Source organism: Ambystoma mexicanum, chromosome 2p (genome assembly GCF_040938575.1).
Source record: "Ambystoma mexicanum isolate Mex_15411 chromosome 2p, UKY_AmexF1_1, whole genome shotgun sequence".
NCBI classification, from domain to species: domain Eukaryota; kingdom Metazoa; phylum Chordata; class Amphibia; order Caudata; family Ambystomatidae; genus Ambystoma; species Ambystoma mexicanum.
Window position 1 is genome coordinate 941,134,308 of NC_090923.1, and position 20,033 is coordinate 941,154,340.

Consider the following 20,033-nt stretch of genomic DNA (forward strand, 5'->3'; position numbering starts at 1 on the left):
GGCAGCCTGCCTTCTGCAGGTGTTCTGGACAGGTATATGTGCCTGCGGACTGATGGGCGTGCAGTCATGTTGGCCAAGACCTGGTGTAGGCAACGTGACTGCGTGGCCTGTGACACCCCCCCCCCACTATAGCACTTGTCCGCTGAAATGATCCAGTGGCCAAGAAGTGCAGTAAATTGAGGACCTTCTCCAGGGGGTTGAGTGCTTGGGAGCAGAGGGTGGGTGATGTGAGGTCATCCTCCCACACACTCACCAGGTCGAGTATTATGTGAGGTGGAAACCTGTACCTCCCATACACCTGGTCATCAGGTATCCCAAAAAGGCTGGTTCTGGTGGGAAAATTCTGGGCCTGACTATCCTCCTCCTCCTCCTGCGGTATCCCATGACCACTGCTGCTAGGAATGATATATTCATCCTGGCGTCTGAGCTTGTTTGTTGTTTGCGCGCACTTTTATGCTGCGCGGGTCCATGTACGCCTGCTTCCTGCTGGTGTACGTGTTTCCGGATTAGCGCGTCTTTTTTGGCGCACGCGTTAGCCCCATTCAAATCCATGAATACGTGTTTTGAACATGCGTGTGGGCGTTCCGCGCATTTGCCTCCTGTACTTCCCCCGTGAGACCCACATTTTCACACGTTGATCCCCATTCCGCTTGTCACGCCATCTGCTCCTCCTACTTTTGTTGTGTGCGCCGCGCTATGTGCGATTTCGCTGTGCGCGTAGCGCACGCTGTTTGGCGACGTGTGCGCCAGCGTGCACCACGCAGAATTTTTGGTGCATATCCTAGGATTTACACACGCACGGACTTCCATGAATCGCTGTGCGCGGGTTTCGCTGTGATTTTCGCACTGGCACAGCGATTCGCACACTTTCGCACGCTTTCGCACACTTGCGCTGAAAATTTCAGCGCACATTAATTCCATGAATCGGCCTGTAAGTGTTTTCCTGGTCTCTCAGTATTCCCCCAAGAAAGGGACTGCTTGACCCAGATCTTGAAATATATCAATGTTTTTCTGTTTATTTTGTGTAATAAGACAATTATTTTCCATCTCTTTTTTTTCTTGACAGATTTTCTTTTCACTGAATAGTTTAAGAAATTTATTTTTAAAGTGACTTCAGTTTATTTAATTTTTTAACTAACACATTTCACTTTCCATTTGGAATGTACCTCTTGGTATCTGGACACTAATCTTTATTATTGTGCAGGTTAATATTGTTCTCTTCAATAAAGACTGTTCCTTGAGTAGGATAATGTTGTTTGCAAACAGAGTGCCTTGCATTCCCATGTATCGTTAGTCTTCTTATTAGGGTATTCATTGAGTGCGGACCTAGCTTCGGGAAGCAACAGAGAGCTTTTCAAGTTATAGGGGGAAGGACACAGTGACCTTTAACAGAGATACAAGGCAGATGGAGCTAAAAATGGGGAAGGGGGAGGGTGGGCAATTTGGCAGCAACACATTTGAAAGTAACTAGAGAAGGAAACAGCAGGGAGCAGATCACACAATCTCATGTCAGGTGGGGAGTAGAAGATGTGTGGGCCTGAAATGTAGAAGCGAGCGGGTCATAAACACGTGTTGGGGGACCTGAATTACTGGTGGTAGGTAGGGCAATGTAAACTAGAGATAAACTGAAAGAGGCCTACCACCTGTAGATACAAATATATATTGGATTGTTAATTTGACCCAATTCAATCAAACATTCGGCTATTTACGTTCAAAGCTATGTAAACCAACATTGGGCCTCATTAGGACCCAGGCGTTAAGGGGTTAACGGCACCGTAAAAGGTGTCGGCGCCGTTAAACGCTTAACGCCTTACTATGAGGTCCGTTTGCGGGACCCGACCTTAACGGCTGGTTTAGACCAGCCGTTAAAGTAGGGGCCTGCAAAGGGACTCTCGAGGTAAGTACGGTACCGCAATTTGTGGTACCGTACTTACCGCCTTCCCCAGTCCAATTGAGCCCTATGGGGCAAAAATAGGAATGGGGAAGGGCCATGGAGGCATGGGGAATTACAGCCCCACCAACCTTGGAATGGGGTGGTAATTCCCCGTTCCGCCATGGCGGACTCCGGCATCGACAATGGTGCTAACAGCACCACGGTTTTCCGCCGGAGTCCTAATGAGGGCCATTGTGTCCAAAGGCACTCTATTACACTATACATTAAATATTTATACATGTTTATTAGTTGAAGAACGGTTATTTCATTTAACCCTGTTTTAAGAAAAATAGATATTGGCCCTCATTACGACCCTGGCGGAGATCATGGTGCAATTTGCACCATGGAGCATGGCGGAAAGCTGCCAGCACCGCCATGGGGGTTGGCGGATTTACCGCCCCATTCCGACCTTGGCGGGGCGGTAAATCCCCAATCCCCATTTTGCCCTTCCCCATTCCCATTTTTGCCCCATAGGGTATAATGGGAGTGGGGAAGGAGTTAATTACGCCACCGTAAATTACGGTGGCGTAATTAACAACAAGGTCCCGTAGCGCCATGGATTTTTCCGGCCGGAAAAATCAGGCGTAAAAGGCTCCATGGCGCTACGGAATCTCGTAGTAAGGCGGAAGGGTACGCCATGATTTACGCTGGCGTAAACCCTCTCCGCCAGGGTCGTAATGAGGGCCATAGAAATTAAAACATACAGCTCAAATATGGTGACGCAAGCGGGTCAGTCTGGTGTTGACAGGTAGGAGGTTCCAGAGTATGGGGGGACACAGACAGAAAGGGTCTGTCTTCTGGTTCTTTCCTTCCTGCAGCATTAGACTTCAAGTCTGCACATGTCCTTACTTCTAGTAGATCGTAGGCCTCGGAAGATGCAGAGTTTCTCAGACAGATAGATTGGGGACTTCAGGGCAACAGCCTTGCCGTAGATGCAGCAGGATTTGAAGATGTTACTGGCTTGCAGCGGGAGACGGCGTAGTTCGATGAGGGTCGAGGTGATGTGGTAGAATTTGCCAAGACCTTCAATTAGTTCTGCTGCAACATTTAACACACATCTCCGAGGTGCCAGGGTAGTCACAATAAGACCTTTCATAAGGGCATTGCCACCAATCAGGTGGGAGAGGACCAAGGTTTGGACAGCAGATCTGAAGTTGTTTTCATGAGGGTTCTTCACGTTTTCTGAAGCAGAAATTCTCAATTTGGACTATCCCAGCACATCTTCTATTTTGTTTATGGGCCTTCTTGCTTCTGCCTTGGCCCAGCCCCAGTTGATCCAGTCAGAAACCTTGGAGTGGTATGGTTTACGAATACGTTTTGGCATAACAACATAACAAAGCAATGCACGTCTTCACACTTTCAGATTACACCTGACCAGTGTTACGCCCCTTCGGCTGCACAGAAATCTTGAAAGCAGGATCCCCACCACTGTACACATGATCATGCGAGGAATTATGTTAAGATACCTTAAGGACATGTTATGCGACTCTTTCTGTCATGCCAAAGTGTTCCCTCTGCAGGGCGCAAGAGACATGGACATTTATGCGGCCCCAGACGCATCAGAGAGCTGAGGCCAGTGGCTTTGTTCATTGGGCGCCAGGCTTTTAAAAAGAGCCGAGCTAAGGAGGCTAAGCCAGAGTTAATATGATCGAAGCAGCAGGCGGCTAAGGTTTCGTGTTGTTCTGATCTTACTGGGCCACTGCTTTTTTGGAATGCTCGTTAAGACGGCATTACTGTAATCCCGCGAGAACAACAGTGGTGCCTGCACAACTTATTATAGACCCGATTCTGCCATTTTTCATGTATAATTTCTTAGAAAGTGGAGTTGAAATTGTTCTCTGTTCTCATTTTTGACATGTGGGTACTTTCTGTCGGGTACTTAGCCAATGGGTTGGCATTTATTACTGAAGGAGAGTGCGGGCACTATCAGCTCATTTCTTAATGGGCTAGTCTGAAGGAGACGAGGAAGGAAGCAGACACTACATGCGTCTTGGCTGAACTTCAAGTGACACTGTGAAAGTATGTGTTTCTGCTCATACATGCCAACATTAGCCATTCCATTCAGGAGAAGCAGGTTCAAACCTGGTTTCAAGTTTGCCTTCTGGGATTTGTAGCGCTGGGTTTTTGACGTGGGAATCCAGGACAACAAGTCCCAGAATGCAACATTAAAACCAAGCCTGGCCTAGCATCTCTCGAATGGGATGGATAATGTTGACATGAGTGTGAAGGCTCTGAGCAAGCAGTGCGGGGAAAAGGCGTTTCTCAGCTGCTACCTTCAGATATACTGGATTGTCATTTGTAGGTTAGTAGCGTGACATGGCCGTGCTTCCAATCAGCTCTCCAAAAGTTTCCGAACATGTGTTGAAGAGCAGCATCTTGGCCTAGGGTTGATCCGCAAATTGGGTTCTGTAGGGAATCTGTGAACCATTTAATAATGTGAATGATACCCAAGGGACCCTCACACGGCTTAGGAGTTTGATGTGAACCACTGTCTCAAACGCTGGTTAAAGGTCCACGGTTATGCATAAGCCCGCTTCGCCGTTTGTACAGGAGGCGAGGAAGGTGGTTTCCCGTGTTCCCATCAGGAGTGATACCTGCTTGATATTTGCTTGCAAGTTTATCCGCGGCAATCTTGGATAGTTGCGTGGATGTCCAGATTTTGACAGTAGTGGCAAGAAAGGAGTGAACTGTAAAGTGCAAGTATTTATTGATATTGGAAGTGATCATGTTGATAACACAGATTTTGCCACAACGGCTGGTGCTGGTTGCATGCTGCGTAGCTGGATGGGTTCCTTAAGGGCATGAAACACTTGTGTACAGGCGTGTTATAAATTACTCATCACATTTTTTAGCTCATGCAACCTTGTGGAAGCTTTCTGTGGTGCTGCAAGTCTGACTGAGGGCGTGGTCTTGTGGTTGAGTTACGTGTGAGGGAGGCAGAGGTGCTGTGTCCTTCCTGAATGTCCTGTTGGCCGTGGTGTGTGAGAGCAGAATGTTGATGAATGATGTGTGCCTGTGCAGCTCAGAAAATGTGGGAGCTGCTTTGAATGAATGCTCTGTGTGGATGTCAGTTGGGGGCTGATTGAACGAGGTGGCGGGTGGGTGTCTCCTGGGTTTATGCACTCTTAAGGGTTATGGCGTGAACCTGATGATTGGCCTGATGCATAAACCCTAAGTAGCATTACTTCAAGACTCCTGCTGAAACCCCAGACTACAGGATCTCATAATGCACGTGCTGGAGCATTGAGTATCTTTGGCAAAGGGCTGCTGGCATTGTTCTACTTGAATGTATGCCAGCAAACAGTTGGAATGATTACAAGCATTTCTTAGCTGAGTTGGTGTTACCTTTAGAGCCGGGCTGTGTTGTAGGGATTACCGTGAAATGATCGAAAAAAATGACCTACTGAGAAATGACAACAATTATTTGATCAAATATTTTTTTCTATAATGCGGGTGCGACCCCCCCTGGCTCCCAATCCCCCGGATTGGGAATGGAAGCCCGTGGTGCAAATGTTCGAGGGAGAAAAGACCGAAAGTTATTTTTCTGAAAATAACTTTCGGTCTTTTCTCCCCTGAACATTTCAAACTTTGCCCCGCCACCACCCACACAAACACCCTCACCCCACCACTGACCTTGTGGCTGCACACTTCGCTGTGTGCTGCTGACTCGCTGTGTCCCTGCAACACCTGTTCCCTTTCACTTCCGTGATTGGGACCGGTGCTGCAGGGTCCTTTGCTTTTTATTTATTTATTTATTTTTAACTTTTTACGGGATCCGCTGCGGGGGATACCCCTGCAACCCCACTCACAGTATAGTGAACAAGGGTGCTGGGAACTCCCCCGCAGCCCTTGCTACCGAATGGGGGATTTGATCAAACTTTCGGGCGTTCGAAATTTTCAAACACCCGAAATTCTGCCAAATCTGCCATTCGAAATTATAAACTCGTCTTTTTGGACGTTTCCCTTCCCCCTACCTTAACCTATACCCTTACCCCAACCCACATCTATTTTTAATAAAAATGAACAAAATTCCCAAATGAATTCGACCAAAACAATTTGGTAATTTCGCATTAGGAATTTTTGTATTGAATCTTTTCTGTTGATACCATGTTGTAGTAGGTCTGAAGTCTGCCTTACTAGTTAAAAGGCGTCTTGCGGTAATAGCTTATAGTGTCCTTTTGGTCATTGAGTAATGTGGCTTTGGCCTTACGGATGTTGTTCTTGTATTGCTTACTTAAAGTGCATAGCATAGCTACTTTGTCTGGAGTTTGTTTTTTATGCTTCCTTGTTTCCAATAGACTAAGAGAGGTTTTCTGAGTTAAGATCACAGAGAGCCCTTGTATTGATTTTTCACCTTTTAAAAAAAAGGTTAAACTGGTGTTGCAGTCCTAAGAATCATGTCAATCATTGGCTTGTATTTGCAAAGGTTTTTTTTTTTGTTTGGTGTGCCAGCTATATTGGGCCCTGCGCCCTGAAGAATAAAGTCTTGTTTTTTTCTGGTGTTGCAGGTGTGTGAGAAAAGGGGAAAGAGGCGCAGACCCCTACCTATTGTTATGACATGGAAGATTTTTCTCACACTCTAAAAAACTGTGCCACACAACTGTTAAGGTCTATAGTTTTCAGATTTTAGTCATGATATATCCACATTATCAAAGTTGTATGAACAACAGTTTTCCCTATTGGATAACACGTGTTTCGACACTACAAGTGTCTTTGTCAAATCAGGGCCAATTTTGAACTAAAAGTGATTTCATCTGCGTTCAAGTTCAAAAGGTTTAGGTCTATGGGATCAATCCCTCCTTCAAAGAGTAAGATTTCACTCCTCGCGTCGGCTGCAACACGCGAGGAGACAAATCTTACTCTTACTCTTAGGACTAGAGACCTCAGCAGTGCTCCTACCATTGGGTTGACTACTGATCGAGAGCTTAATGTGGCAGGCGTCTATTGGTAGTGGAGCCTGTCAATCCGCATCAAGCCATAGGCAGTGGCGGAGTGGGTGGCGAAGGCAGGGGGCCGGGGCGGAGGGCTCCTGAGGGACACCAGGGTTATACATGATTCATGGTCAGGCAGGTCTCAAAATGTGCACTCGCCTCTAACAATTGGATGCCGATACTTGGCTCTTGGCAAGTTAGAAATGGTGTGATGTGGAGAATTTGAGGGGGCAAGTGACTTCTTAGGCCTGGCTAGTAGATTGCACTTGAAATTTATTATACTGCTGTCAGCCACAGCCGCTGATATTTTTCAGTGGAAAGGTCTATATATTTCTCCAAACTAGTGTGAGTTGCCGAACTTAGTGAGGGAGCCCAAAAAAATTAAAGGAATCTCAGGGGGTTTCCCCACCTTCGAGACAGATTTTTAAATAACGTGTTGAAAAGGTGCATTTTGCAGCACAATATTTGCCACAAAAAATGAGTAAAAAGTAATAAAATGTACAATTCTCTCTCTCAAGTAACACATGAAAAATGCCATAATTTATGGTTAGTCACAGCTGATGACTGTTTTCAGTGGAGGGGTCTATATATGTCCCAAAGCGTAGTGAGGGAGCCAAAGTCGGAGGGCTTGGGGGAGCTGTAACCCGAGAAAAATGTAAAATAATGTGTCAAAATTGTGCATTTTACAGCATCATTTTGGAACACGTGGTAAAAAGCTATCCAATGTGCATTTGTTTGTCTTGGCTAACATGAAAGAATCCCAGTAAAAGCCGGATCACTAACAGAACATAGAAGCACATAGAAGTACATAGAAGCATTTTGCAGCATTTTAATGTGGCTATTGCCACAACCTATCTATCTATACCAGTTATAATGATCATTGCAAATTATTTGCAGGAGGCTGTGCATGAGCCTGCAAATCGGCATTTCTACTTATTGCTGCCCATAGGCAGGGGTAGATGGGCCGCCTGTGCGCTAGCCCAGGGCCCTGTGCTCATGGGGGCCCTGCAACGGCCATGTGCATATGGAGTAACACTGATTGTATTCTAGAGGGGCTGCACTTTCAGGCACAAGGGTCTTTTACTGCCCATCCCAGCAAGGCAGTGCAGTCACCTCCCAAACCCCCTGTGACACACTTGAGACAAAGAGTCCTTCTAGGCCTTAGAAATACTTGACTGCTTATCACTCTTCATTTTGGCAGAGCATTTAAAGTGGAAGACAATTATAAGTGATGGCTCATTAACTAACCATTGTTTTGGACAAGAGTTCTTAACATTTTGTAGGACAGAACTGCACTGCAAAAGGGGCATTTGTATTCTGAAATCAAAAGCAAAGCACCAGTCAGCTGCCCAGGTCTCTTATCTATATCGCCTTCCAGGGCAATTAAAATATTTCATACACAAAGTTTTAAACTGTCTCCTTTATTTTCGTGTGATTTCATTTGACAGACTAAAACACAATTTTTTATAGAATGTGACATTTGCTCATAACACATATGAGGCATAACCTCTGTCAAAGTAAAGCAGCCAAGTTACTTTTCACGCATTGGGCCTCATTACAACCCTGGCGTTGGCCAGATTCCGCCATGGTGGAGGGCAGATTTACCGCCCCATTCCAAGGTTGGCGGGGCAGTAAATCCCCATTCACCATTGCCCCTTCCCCATTCCCATTTTTGCCCCATAGGGCTCAATGGGAACGGGGAAGGCGCTAATTACGGCACCGTAAATAGCTCCTAGGTCCCTTTGCGGGTTGGTTTTTTAACGCCTGCAAAAAGCAGGCGTTAAGTACCAACCCGCAAAGGGAGCTCGGAATAGGGCGGTAAGGGTTTAACGGCACCGGTCTCGTTAACGGTGACCGTTAACCCTTACCACCCCACTCGGAATGACCCCCTTGGACTTTAATGCCTGCAAAAAGCAGGCGTTAAAGTGTGAATCTGGCGTTAAGGGTTTAACGGCGCCGCAGCCTTTTACGGCGCCGTTAACCCCTTAACGCCAGGGTTGTAAATTCTCTTCTGCTGTGAGTCTTAAGTCTGGAAAGTACGCTTACATAACCCACTGGCCATTGCTAAGCCTCCCACTGTACTGCATTCCGGTATTTGTAATCTAACATTCAAGATGTGGGCGGGAGGGGGTGGGGAGGATCCCTCTCTATATTTAAAGGGCCCACATAGCTTTTACCTCCCAGAACACCACAAATTCTACGCCAAGACCCATTGCTACTGACCCAGGCCTGCCACGTACAAACCTATCATACACACAATTCCACATTCATGCATTTCATTCATGTTCTCACTCAAACCCAGCCTCATACCCTGACACACATACACCCTTTTAAAGACTCACAACTCTTGCATGCGCACAGACGCAGACAGCATGCATTACATACAAACCTGCATGCCTTCATTACAAAGCACTTTTCTTCAAGTCGAAATCCACTCATGGGCTGCAGTCACTGCGCACAACATGGCCCACGTCATCAGCATTGGTGGTTGCTTAGCCCCTGGACACTACTGGGTTGGGGAGCGCCTTTTTCTGGGCGCAGTGAGTGTGCCAGCTCTGCAGGCGACTGGGAGGGTCAAATCGGGTACTAAGAGGGGGCGGCTGTCCCATACCCCCCTCTGGCTCTGCCACAGCCCCAAGAACTGGTGACTGCCAAGCGGAGATATAATGAAGCGAGCATTTGCACTGTGACACGATGACATGTTGCATATGTTTGCTGTCATGTGAGCCCCCTCCTTCTACCTGCCACTGCCTTGACTTGTTTGGGTACCGGACACTGTTCTATGATGTCCCTGGGTCTCAGTCTTGTCTTGCTAAAGAGAGAGTGTCCATGAGGAACAGGAGGCTTCCTGTGACCTTCCTCGCTGATGGGAAACGCCCGTCAGTCCTGCGCATGTGCGCTGGGAATATCTATGTGAACCATATTGAGTGAACATACTCATTACCTGGTCCACACATGTGGAGCTGTGCTCTCTAAGTTGAGAACATACCCACTAAAATTGAAGCATTGCCATGCTAAGCTGTAGATCCCTTCCCCACCCTGTCTTTCACACAGATTGAGGGTGGGGTCAGAATGCTGGCCCTAACCCAAGCTTGCGCAGAAGCAGGGAGAGGGGGCATTCAGTGCTCGCTGACTTCCCTTCTCGGCATGACTGGCATTCTAGCACTGCCCGGAAGGGGAGGGGCCTACTACATCATGCCACCACTTGTTCCTGCTTCTGGACCGGTGCCACCATGCTCTCTGCCATGCTAGGGTCAGAGAGAGGGAGATGAAAATCGGGGGAGCCAGTATCCATTGCATGGAGGTAAGCAATTGCAAATTGTTAATGCCAGTGTGTCAGAGCGTGTGCTTCAGAGTAGGTGCATTTATGTGAGAAGAGATTTTATTGGGCAGCATGTGTGCATGCATGAGTTCGGGCGCTGTTCTAATAGTGAGTTTGAATAATTTTATGCGTCGGCAGGATGGGGCTGCAACTGGGAGCCCAGGGCACAGTCAGCATGACTATGGCACATTTTACAGGGCAATACAGGCTTGTATTGTGGATGCAGGTAACATTAACTCATTTTACTATGGCAATGCTGGTATACATCTGGGCACAGGCAACATGAAAATGGGCCATGGCAATGCTGTTATATTTTGTGGGCACAAGCACCATGAACACTTTTACTGAGGCAATGCTGGCTTACGTCGTTTGGGGAGAAGCAACATGAACATGGAATGTGCCAATGCGGGCATAATGTTGGCTCATGCAATATGGGCATGTGCTTTACAGTGACAGTGCGTGCATATATGACGAGCAGGCATCCAGCGATACTGTGCCTTACTGAGACCTGGCTTTTGCCCAGTTCCTCGCCAGCACTTGCTCAGGCCATCCCAGCACCCTACTGCATCATCCATCTCGATCGCCCCCCACAGCATGGAGGTGGGGTTGCAGTCATCTATTGCTCTGAATTTGATGTCACTCAGCTGAGTTAATAAGCTTAATATGGAAGCACTTCTCTTTAGGTGTGCCATTTCACCTCCATGTCTGTGCCACTTTCTCCTCATCTATCGCCCTCCAGGTCCTTCTGGGAGTTTTGAGGAACACTTTTTGGATCTTTTGGCTGACATTCACATGCGCTATACCAACCTTATAGTGTTAGGAGATTTGATTTTAATTTGCGATTTAACTCCCCTAGATCCACTGATATGAATCTTTTCTTTGATAGTATATCTGACATTGAACTACATCAATTAGTCCAAGGTCCCACACATAAATTGGAAACACACTTGACTTGATCTTTTCCAAAGAATATTTACTTAATTTTGATTCTATTGAACCGGTGGTCTGGTCAGATCATTTTATGATAACCTGTACGTTTAAGTCCTCTAACCCGCCTACCAAGATTGCGGCACCTAAAGTATGGTTCTGCTCTTGTCGCTCTGTTAACACTAAAGATCCAGCTGTGCAGATAGCCTCCAGATGCAATTCTCTATTACCTACGTCTCTTTCATTATTGTCTCAAGTGCTTCAGGATACGGCAGACAAATTTGCCCCTCTGAAATTGGAACAACTTCGTAGACTGCCCTCTCAGCCATGGTTTTCTGACCAACTTAGAGCAGCTGGATTGATGGTTAGACAGACCGAACACAAGTGGTGCAAATCTTACAACCCCCTTCTTAGAGAAGCATATAAATAATGCCTCTCTACTTATGTGGCGGATATTAAAGCCGCCAAAGCACCCCACTTTTCCTCGCAAGATTGAAGCAGCTCTGTGTCAACCAAAAACATTGTTTCCCATTGTTAAATCACTGTCATCTTCGGACTCCCTTGCATCAAGGGTTAAATCAACACATGAATTATGTGACGGTCTATCCCATTTGTTTGTTACTAAAATCAATGATATTTGGACTAATATTGAAAAATCAGTAGCAACACCTTCTGGCAATATGAAGACTCTCTCTAATGCCACACAACCAGAAAATACCGCTAAATTATCTACCTTTCAACCGTTCACAAAAGAAGGGTACTAGCAGCCATCCAAAAGATTAAATCCTCCTCTCCGTCCGATGCTATTCCAGTAGAGATTATGAAAGAAATTGCACCGGTACTCTTAGAAGCATTAACAACTGCTGTAAAGGACTCATGTCAATCTGGGGTCGTTCCACCTGAGTTGAAATACGCCAGGGTTGTCCCGCTTCTTAGGAAGCCATCACTTGATCCGACTGTTTTAGCCAATTTCCGCCCTAGCTCTCTTCTTCCCTTCTTGTCTAAATTACTCGAATCCTTGGTTGCACCCTTACTTTCGTCCTTTCTCAAAACCTCTAATGTTTTTAACTCAGCACAGGCTGGCTTCAGCCCGGGCAGAGGTACTGAGAGTGTGCTAGTTTCTGTCCAGGATCACATGTCCAGTCTGGTGGACTCAGGTGGGGTGGGGGCCCTGATTCTATTAGATCTATCAGCGGCGTTCAACACTGTTGACCACCCCATCCTGTTGTCTCTTCTTGCCCAGATAGGAATATTTGGTCAGGTACTAGCCTGGTTCACCTCATTTCTGGCGGATCATACGCAGACTCTCTCTATGCCACCTTTCCTTTCTACTCCCTGTCACCTCACCTGTGGTGTCCCACAGGGCTCGTCTCTGTCTCTGATCTTATTCAACATCTATATTTGGGCCTTGGTGTGTCTCATCCGCTCCCACTGTCTCAATTGCTACTCTTACACCAACGACACCCAAGTCCTGATCCGCTTAGATCGAGATCGGGCTGAGGTGTCGTCGTGCCTCCAGAGCTGCTTGACTGCCGTTGGTAAGTGGATGGACTACAACTGGCTCAAATTGAACGGAGACAAGACGGAGGTCCTGTTGGTATGGGTTTCCCCCTGGCCCCTCACATTGGACCTCCTCTTTCTGGCCTTCTACTCTCAGTCCCCTCCCCACTTGGTTGGTAAAGTGAAAAACCTGGGGGTTTTTCTCTCTGCCTCTCTGTCTATGGCGAATCAAGTTGCAGCAGTCGGTCAAGCAGGCCATTACCAACTTAAGGTCCGGAAGAAGGTGCTCCCTCTGATTCCTGAGCTTCTCTGCCCTCCGGTAGTTGCGGCTCTGGTTCTATCCTGCCTAGACTACTGTAATTTGCTGTATTTGGCCCAACCTAATGGTCTCACGCAGCAGTTACAGCGTCTACAAACTTTAGTAGCCCGGATAGCAACTGGCGCCCCTTATGGAGCCCATATATCTTGGTGCTACGATCTTTGCACTGGCTGCTGTGGGCCAGCGTATCAGATTCAAAGCCCTGTGCATAATTCACTGGGCTCTTCATTCTCAGGGTGCTGAATTTCTCCAATCTAAATTCACTTGTTATCACCCTGAGCACCTGCTGCAATCCTCCTCTGCGAATCTTCTTATTGTAACCAGGTTCCGTCGCACAAGGGTGGGTGGTCGTGCCTTCTCCATAGTTGCTGCCAACCTATGGAATCGGCTGCCATTCTCAATCAGGAAATTATCGAATCACCTGGCGTTTAGAAAAGCGCTTTAAACTGCGCTCTTCTAGGTATCATCATTACCCTGTTGGCACTCGGTCTGAACACTACCCTACTCACTAGCGCCAAGATACTCTCAGGTGGCCGTGCGCTTAAGAAATCTATCTAACATAACATAACATATATTGTTGACAAAAGCATCATGAATATGTGCATTGCAGTACTGGGATATATTGCAGAGACAGACCTCATGACGTACGGGTTACATTGACATTGCTTTGTGATGGAGGACCAACAGAAACTATGAGTGAGACAGGAAATTCAACAAGCTTTATTAACTTTGTCAGGATGACTGTGGGTAAATATTGCAGGTTCGAGGGGGATAATACTAAAACAATAATGAATACCTTGGGATAGCTACATGGTACCAGGGATATAGTGCCCAGTCTGGTTCTTCAATCAAACATATAATCTCAGGGATACATTAACCAACTTGCTGCTTGACTTCATAGTCTCAGGGTTACAGCGCCCAGCGCACATCTTGATCTCTACTACCATCAAGCATTTCTCCCCTTCTTTAGGGTACAGGCCAGTTATAGATAACCATACCCTCCAGCTGCAGGATACAGTTCTCGGCCACTGGTAATACAGTTCATAAACTCCCTCCAGCAAAAATGTCTTCTCCTTAACCTAGGGTTTCTGTTCAGATGTGATAGTGTTAACATTCACCAAAGGGTCAACCTCCAGTGTCCAGGCTTCCTGGTTTGGTCTTTTTTGGCAGCCGCTCTCCTCCCCGTCTTGTAGAGATAGGGATAGCCCTGCCCCCAGAAAGCTCTCAATGTTCCCTCTTAGTCTGGTCTCTTCCAGAGTCTGAGCTATACCTCTCAGCAGTCCCTGTCTCTTAGGCTCCTTCTGTGCTCGCTCTATCATCTGGGCAGTAGCTCGGTCTGTGACACTGCACAGCATTAAACTCTTTGCTCAAAATGGTATTCCTTATAGACTATTCCAAAGTCTCCCTGAATGTTACAGGTTATATCCCTTTTCTAATGGCCATGTGGCAGGTGTTTTATTTTCTAATTAATGATCATCACTTCTGTAGCGGTAGGGAATGCTAATTGGGAATTGCGCTGGGATTCCAAGGACTCATAAGGCAGTACCCTATTTTGATTTTGGAATCAGGCAGAAGTGGCATTCTCTCCTTGCAGCGCCACCATGCTGGCTCCAGTCTTCCTGGTGTCTCTACGTGGTTCAGCGCACTTCTGGTAAACAGAGTGTTTCTCTCCACCACACGCCGGTACGGTGAAAGATAGTGTACTCGTTACCAGCAGCAAGGTACTCTGCACCAGCAAGAACTGCAGTTCCTCATTTACTCTCACTATATGGGTCACAGGCTCTGCAGTGAATGAGTGGCAGCAGCACAGGTGATTGGAAATAGGGCTCCCTTCTCCTGCCTGATGCCTGTGGGTAATATTCATGCTTACTCTGGAAGACTAGTAAATGGGTCAGCCCCAGGGAATAGATGGGTCTTATGAAGGTGTAAAGCAGTGGTGCAAACACTGGTATTATGATCCATATCTGCTTTTAGCCACACTGCATAAGAAGAATTCTGAGGAATGGGGGAGGGGGATCTTTGGAATCCTCCATATATCACCTCCAGGTAGATCTTCACATGGTGGGTGGGCATCACAGATTCCTAGAGCCCCTCTGATCTTCCCTAGAGGGAGCTTTAATGTGACGAAATAAAGCTGGAATATAGCGAGACCACTCACATCATGTAGAGCAATGTACAGTGGCCATACTGGCACATATTGTATTCAGATGTGGTCGTAGGTATCATAAGCATGTGCTTTACAGTGGCAGTGCTGGCATGTATGTTTGGACACAGGGATAAGTAAAGTGTGTTTTACAGTGTCAATACTGGCATATATAATGTTGGCTTTTCACTGCTGACATGTAGTTTGGAGACATGAATCATGAGATGTGTTTTACTGTGGTAGCACTGGCATGTATTGAGGATACAGGCATCATACATTGTTTTTACAATGGCAATGCTCACTCATAGTGCAAGCTAGGGATCATGAACATGTGTTGCACAGTGGCAATACTGGCATATGCAATGTGGCCACAGGAATCAAAAGGCATTATGTACATGCTCTTTACAGTTGCAATGCAGATATATATTGTGGGCAAAAACAACATGAACATGTGTTTTAAATGTGCACTGATTGAATTTAGTGTATGTGCAGGCATCATGAAAATGTTTTGGAAAATGTTCCTATGCACTGCTGGTAAATCTTTATTGGATTTGATTTTCTGTCCTGTTTCTACATAGAACATAGTGTGAATTGTATGGATGTTTTGCCTTTTTCTTTTACAACAATTGTGCTGTAAAATGCACCCTTTCAACCCATAATTTTAAAATGTATCTTAGCCGTGCGAGAATATATTGTGGACACATGCATCGTGAAAATGTGTTGGAAAATGTTCCAGTGTGCTGTTGGTGACTTGGCATCTTAATTGGATTTACAGAATTGGATTGGACAGAATCAGTTGCAAATTGAATCAATTTTTACTCATTTTTGACAATGGTGCTGCAAAATGCACCTTTTCAACCCATAGTATTAGATGTTGGGAAGGGGGAGAATGCACCCGATCAACCCTTAGGTGGTGCGGGCTCCATCCCCGTGCTCAGGCTCTTGCGCTTATTTGAGGACATATTTGCCCTCTTCCATTAAAAGCAATCTCCACCCCGTGCCGTTTTCAGCATTTCCTCTTTCCCCGGTAAGCGGAGTTTAGATATCCAAAAAAGATGGAATCAGTAAAATCAGTCCCCCTCCCACTCCCCCACACACACGTGCGCGCACGCACACACAAACACACACACCCACACACACACACACACACACACACACACTCTCTCTCTCTCTCTCTTGCTTGGGGAGGGGGAGAGAAAAGAGACAGAGAGAGAGAGAAACAGCATAACAATTACAATGTAAATGTAAATGAAGGGGCGGCAAATCAAAAGAAACGGGGATGGATGGTTGGAGGGGAAGAAGGATAAATGGGAGTAACGAAGGATGGGTGGAGGGAAGGATCAGAAGAAGTAATGATGAGAGGCTGGAAGGAAGATAAGGTGTGAAAGGGGATGAGGGAAGGATGGGAAAATGTATGGAAGGAAGAAACAAACAATGTAAAACAATTAAACAGTAAACGGAAAGAATGAAAAAAAAGAAAGAGAAAGGAGGACAAGGAAAGATAGTAAGTTATTCACAGCGGTTGTGGCCTGGGTCAGGGCTACGGCCAGCCTCTTGTGGCATACTGGTGACATCAAGAACTCTGGGGCTGCCGCTGGTAATGAGGCCAAAGCCATATTGCGCGGCGAGCGTGTTCCATTTGAGGCATGCTACACATAGATTAAGATTGATGCTAATGTGGGGGTTTTACTTTCCCACAAGGCATTCGAAGGTTGACTACAATTTCATAGCTCTCAACTCACCCGCTTTTGGCGGGTGTCACCTGCCTTGCAAAGGGCTGACTCACCCGCCAAGTCTCCTGCATGCCCATTCATTCCAATGGGCGTCTCACCCGCCAGAAACAAAATCGGGTGATTTCACCCGCCTTTGCCAGACAAATGGTTGAGAGCTATGCAATTTCTGTGCCAATTTGTTTGCAGGTGATGGCGCTTCTGTGAATTAGGGTGACTATCCCACTGCTTCCGCCTCCTGTGCTGGCATTGGAGTAAGGCATTTCATTTGAGGGAAGTCCATGTAGCTTACAAGGGGAGCTGAAAGACATTTCTTTTAGGATGAGGGTGGAACGATTGTGGTAATTCCTTGCGACGCATGACGAGAGTGGCGGATAGTAAAAAGTGGCATTAATGGATTTGCAAGAACCAAAAAAGTGAAGGGTGGTGTTTTGAATAAATCTGAGCCACTGACACTGCTCCGGGCAACCCTGCACACCACTGCTTTTTAGCCCATCTGCACCATTGCAAAAGAGGTCCAGCCATATGCAAATCAGTCATGTCCTGCCACCAATGGGAACAGTCCAGCCTGAACTGCTAGGCCAGGTCCCCTCTGCATGGAAATACAAGCAACCCCAGACATGGTTCGTCATTGTTGGGCCTCATCAGCGAGGTGCAGGGTGGTTCCCCATGGTGCAGCAAGCCTGGGACCCACGTCTGGGCATACCCTCTCTCACACATGGAGACAAACTATAACCAAAAAAGTGATGGGTGTAGGGTTTTAAATAAATCTGAGCCACTGGCACTGGTCTGGGAAACCTTCCACACCACTGCTTTTCAGCCCATCTGCACCATTACAAAAGAGGTCCAGCCATATGCAAATCAGTCATGTCCTGCCACCAATGGGAGCAGCCAGGTCCCATCTGCATGGAAACACAAGAAACCCCAGACATGTTTCGTCGTTATTGGGCCTCATCAGTGAGGTCCAGCTTGGTTCCCTAGGGCACAGCAGACCCTCTATCACACAGGGAGACAAACTATGACCAAAATGGATTTACTGCCATTTTTATCATTCCACCATATTCCAACTTTGGTAACAAACTTTGGTACTAACATTGTGTAATAATCACAAGCACTTAAGTAGAAGTGTTGTTCTCCATAAAACGATAAAGGCCACACCCAGCGGTAATTCCTCCATGGCCCAATGAAGTCTGTGACAAAGTCTCCTGCCTGGTTCCTTGGCACCACTGGAACAGTGAATCAGGGGTCAAGTGCCACCATGAGCTAGCGGGTGATGAACCCAGGGGTGGACTTGGTTTGATCCCCTAGTAACTTTCTCTTGTTGGCAGACACTTGACAGGAGACAGTCGCCAGACATTGCTGCAGCCTCGCCGCTGCTGAACAGACCCTTCCCCGAGCCCACTGGGCAGGAGCTTAACTGTCACAGCCTCCTTCCCCCTGAACTTACCCTACCAGCTAGCCCTAGCCCGTTCCAGGGCACCAGAAACCCTCAGGGGTCACCCTGTTGCTCCCCCCAACCCGGATCCCTTCACAGGGGATTCTGAAGCTCCAGCCATGAAGCTGCAGCCTGGCCCTTTAAGGGAAAAACTTCTTCTAGTCGGAGCAACATGTCCAGAAATATCAGTGATCACACTCTGCAACAGAAAATACAGTTAATAAGAAAACAGTTGCCTGTGATGAATGCCAAAACACAGCAGATGCATTAGATCAAGTTTGTGAGCTCCCGTTCATTCCTAAAACCACGCGCATTCTAAAACTTTGCTGTTCCCCGGGTGCGTCAGACGCGTGATAAGGAAATAACTGTTCTATTGCTCTGTGAATTACCCACAGGGACAGAAATATTCTGTTCCCCAACCGGTACAATCCAGACCACGATACATCGTTACTAAACTAGCATGTCATAAAAGAACAAGAGTTCATACTGTAACCAGTTGCAGCTCAGGCCCATTCTTGAAATGGGGATCTTGCCCCACACTCCAACCTACCCTATGCCAGCATGGAGAGCCCTGAAGGGAGTGAAAGGAATTCCAATGTGGTGGCTGGGCTAAAATAATGTAAGGCCCAGCCGCCATATTGGAAATCCTTCCACTAAGCCTCAATCTGGGCCAGGTGAGGCCAAAAGCAGAAGCCCTTACCCTAGTCTCCATTACAGGTACAGAGCCTCAGAAAAAAACCCAGCAGGGGGGATGGAGGGAACAGAGTGTGCAATCCAGCAGCCCTAGTTGTGTGGGTTTTAGGAGCAAGAGATTCCAATTTCAAGGAGTTTGGAAGTTGGTGGAAAAATATGACGCTGGAAAGACAGAAGAAGCTGGAGAGGTGGCGACGGTGGTGAGCGAGATTAGGTGGAGATAGCTGGACTTGACAATGAGGAAGGGATCATATCTGGAGGCTAGACTGGTACAGGGAGGTGAGGAGAAAGGAGTTGGCAACATCTGGATGTGAAAGTGGGGGAAAGCAGGGGGTAGCATCATAGGAGATGCCAATGACAGAAAGGGTGTGTGAGCAGGAGCGGGCGGGAGTAAAGGAGGTAGAAAGGTCCAAACTAGAGAATTTTCAGCGGGAGGTGACATGGGGGAAAACTATGAAGAGAAGCCGGAACAATAGAGAGGGAGAGAGGGCAGGAAAAGAATACGAGGTCAGAAGGAGGACAGGTCCACACAAGCAGGAGAGGATATCAACAAGAAAAAAACATGGGGAGATTGTGAGAGAGGTTGTTTAGAAGCAGATGGTAAACCCCAGGGGTAGGAAGCGGTATTGACATCATGGCACACATGTGACACACAAACAGTGGCACCAGAGTGAGAAAGTGATACGGAAGAGAACCGAAAAGATCAAGGAGAGGAGAGAAGAATATAAAAGTCCAGGGCCTGGCCAGCCTGTATAGGGAAGGGTCCTGTGTCAGGTCGCCCTAGATAGGACTAGACAGAGGGAGGGACGAGGCAGGGCCACGGAGATTACTATAGGTTCACACAGGTGATGATGGTGGGGAGGAAGCCAATGGTACTCGCTGCAGCCATGGGACTCATGTCTAGCTCACCCTGCAGTGACGATGGATGGCGCCTCGGCCCAGATCTAGTGCCAGTGTGCAGTCCAGAATGGGAACATCATAGATGTGAAACACACGAGGAGAGGTTGGAGGCAACCGCAAACGCACTTAGAAACTCGGACTTCGAATCCAGAGGCCCAGTGGCCTAATGAACCACATCCAGTGGGAGATGCATTTTTCTG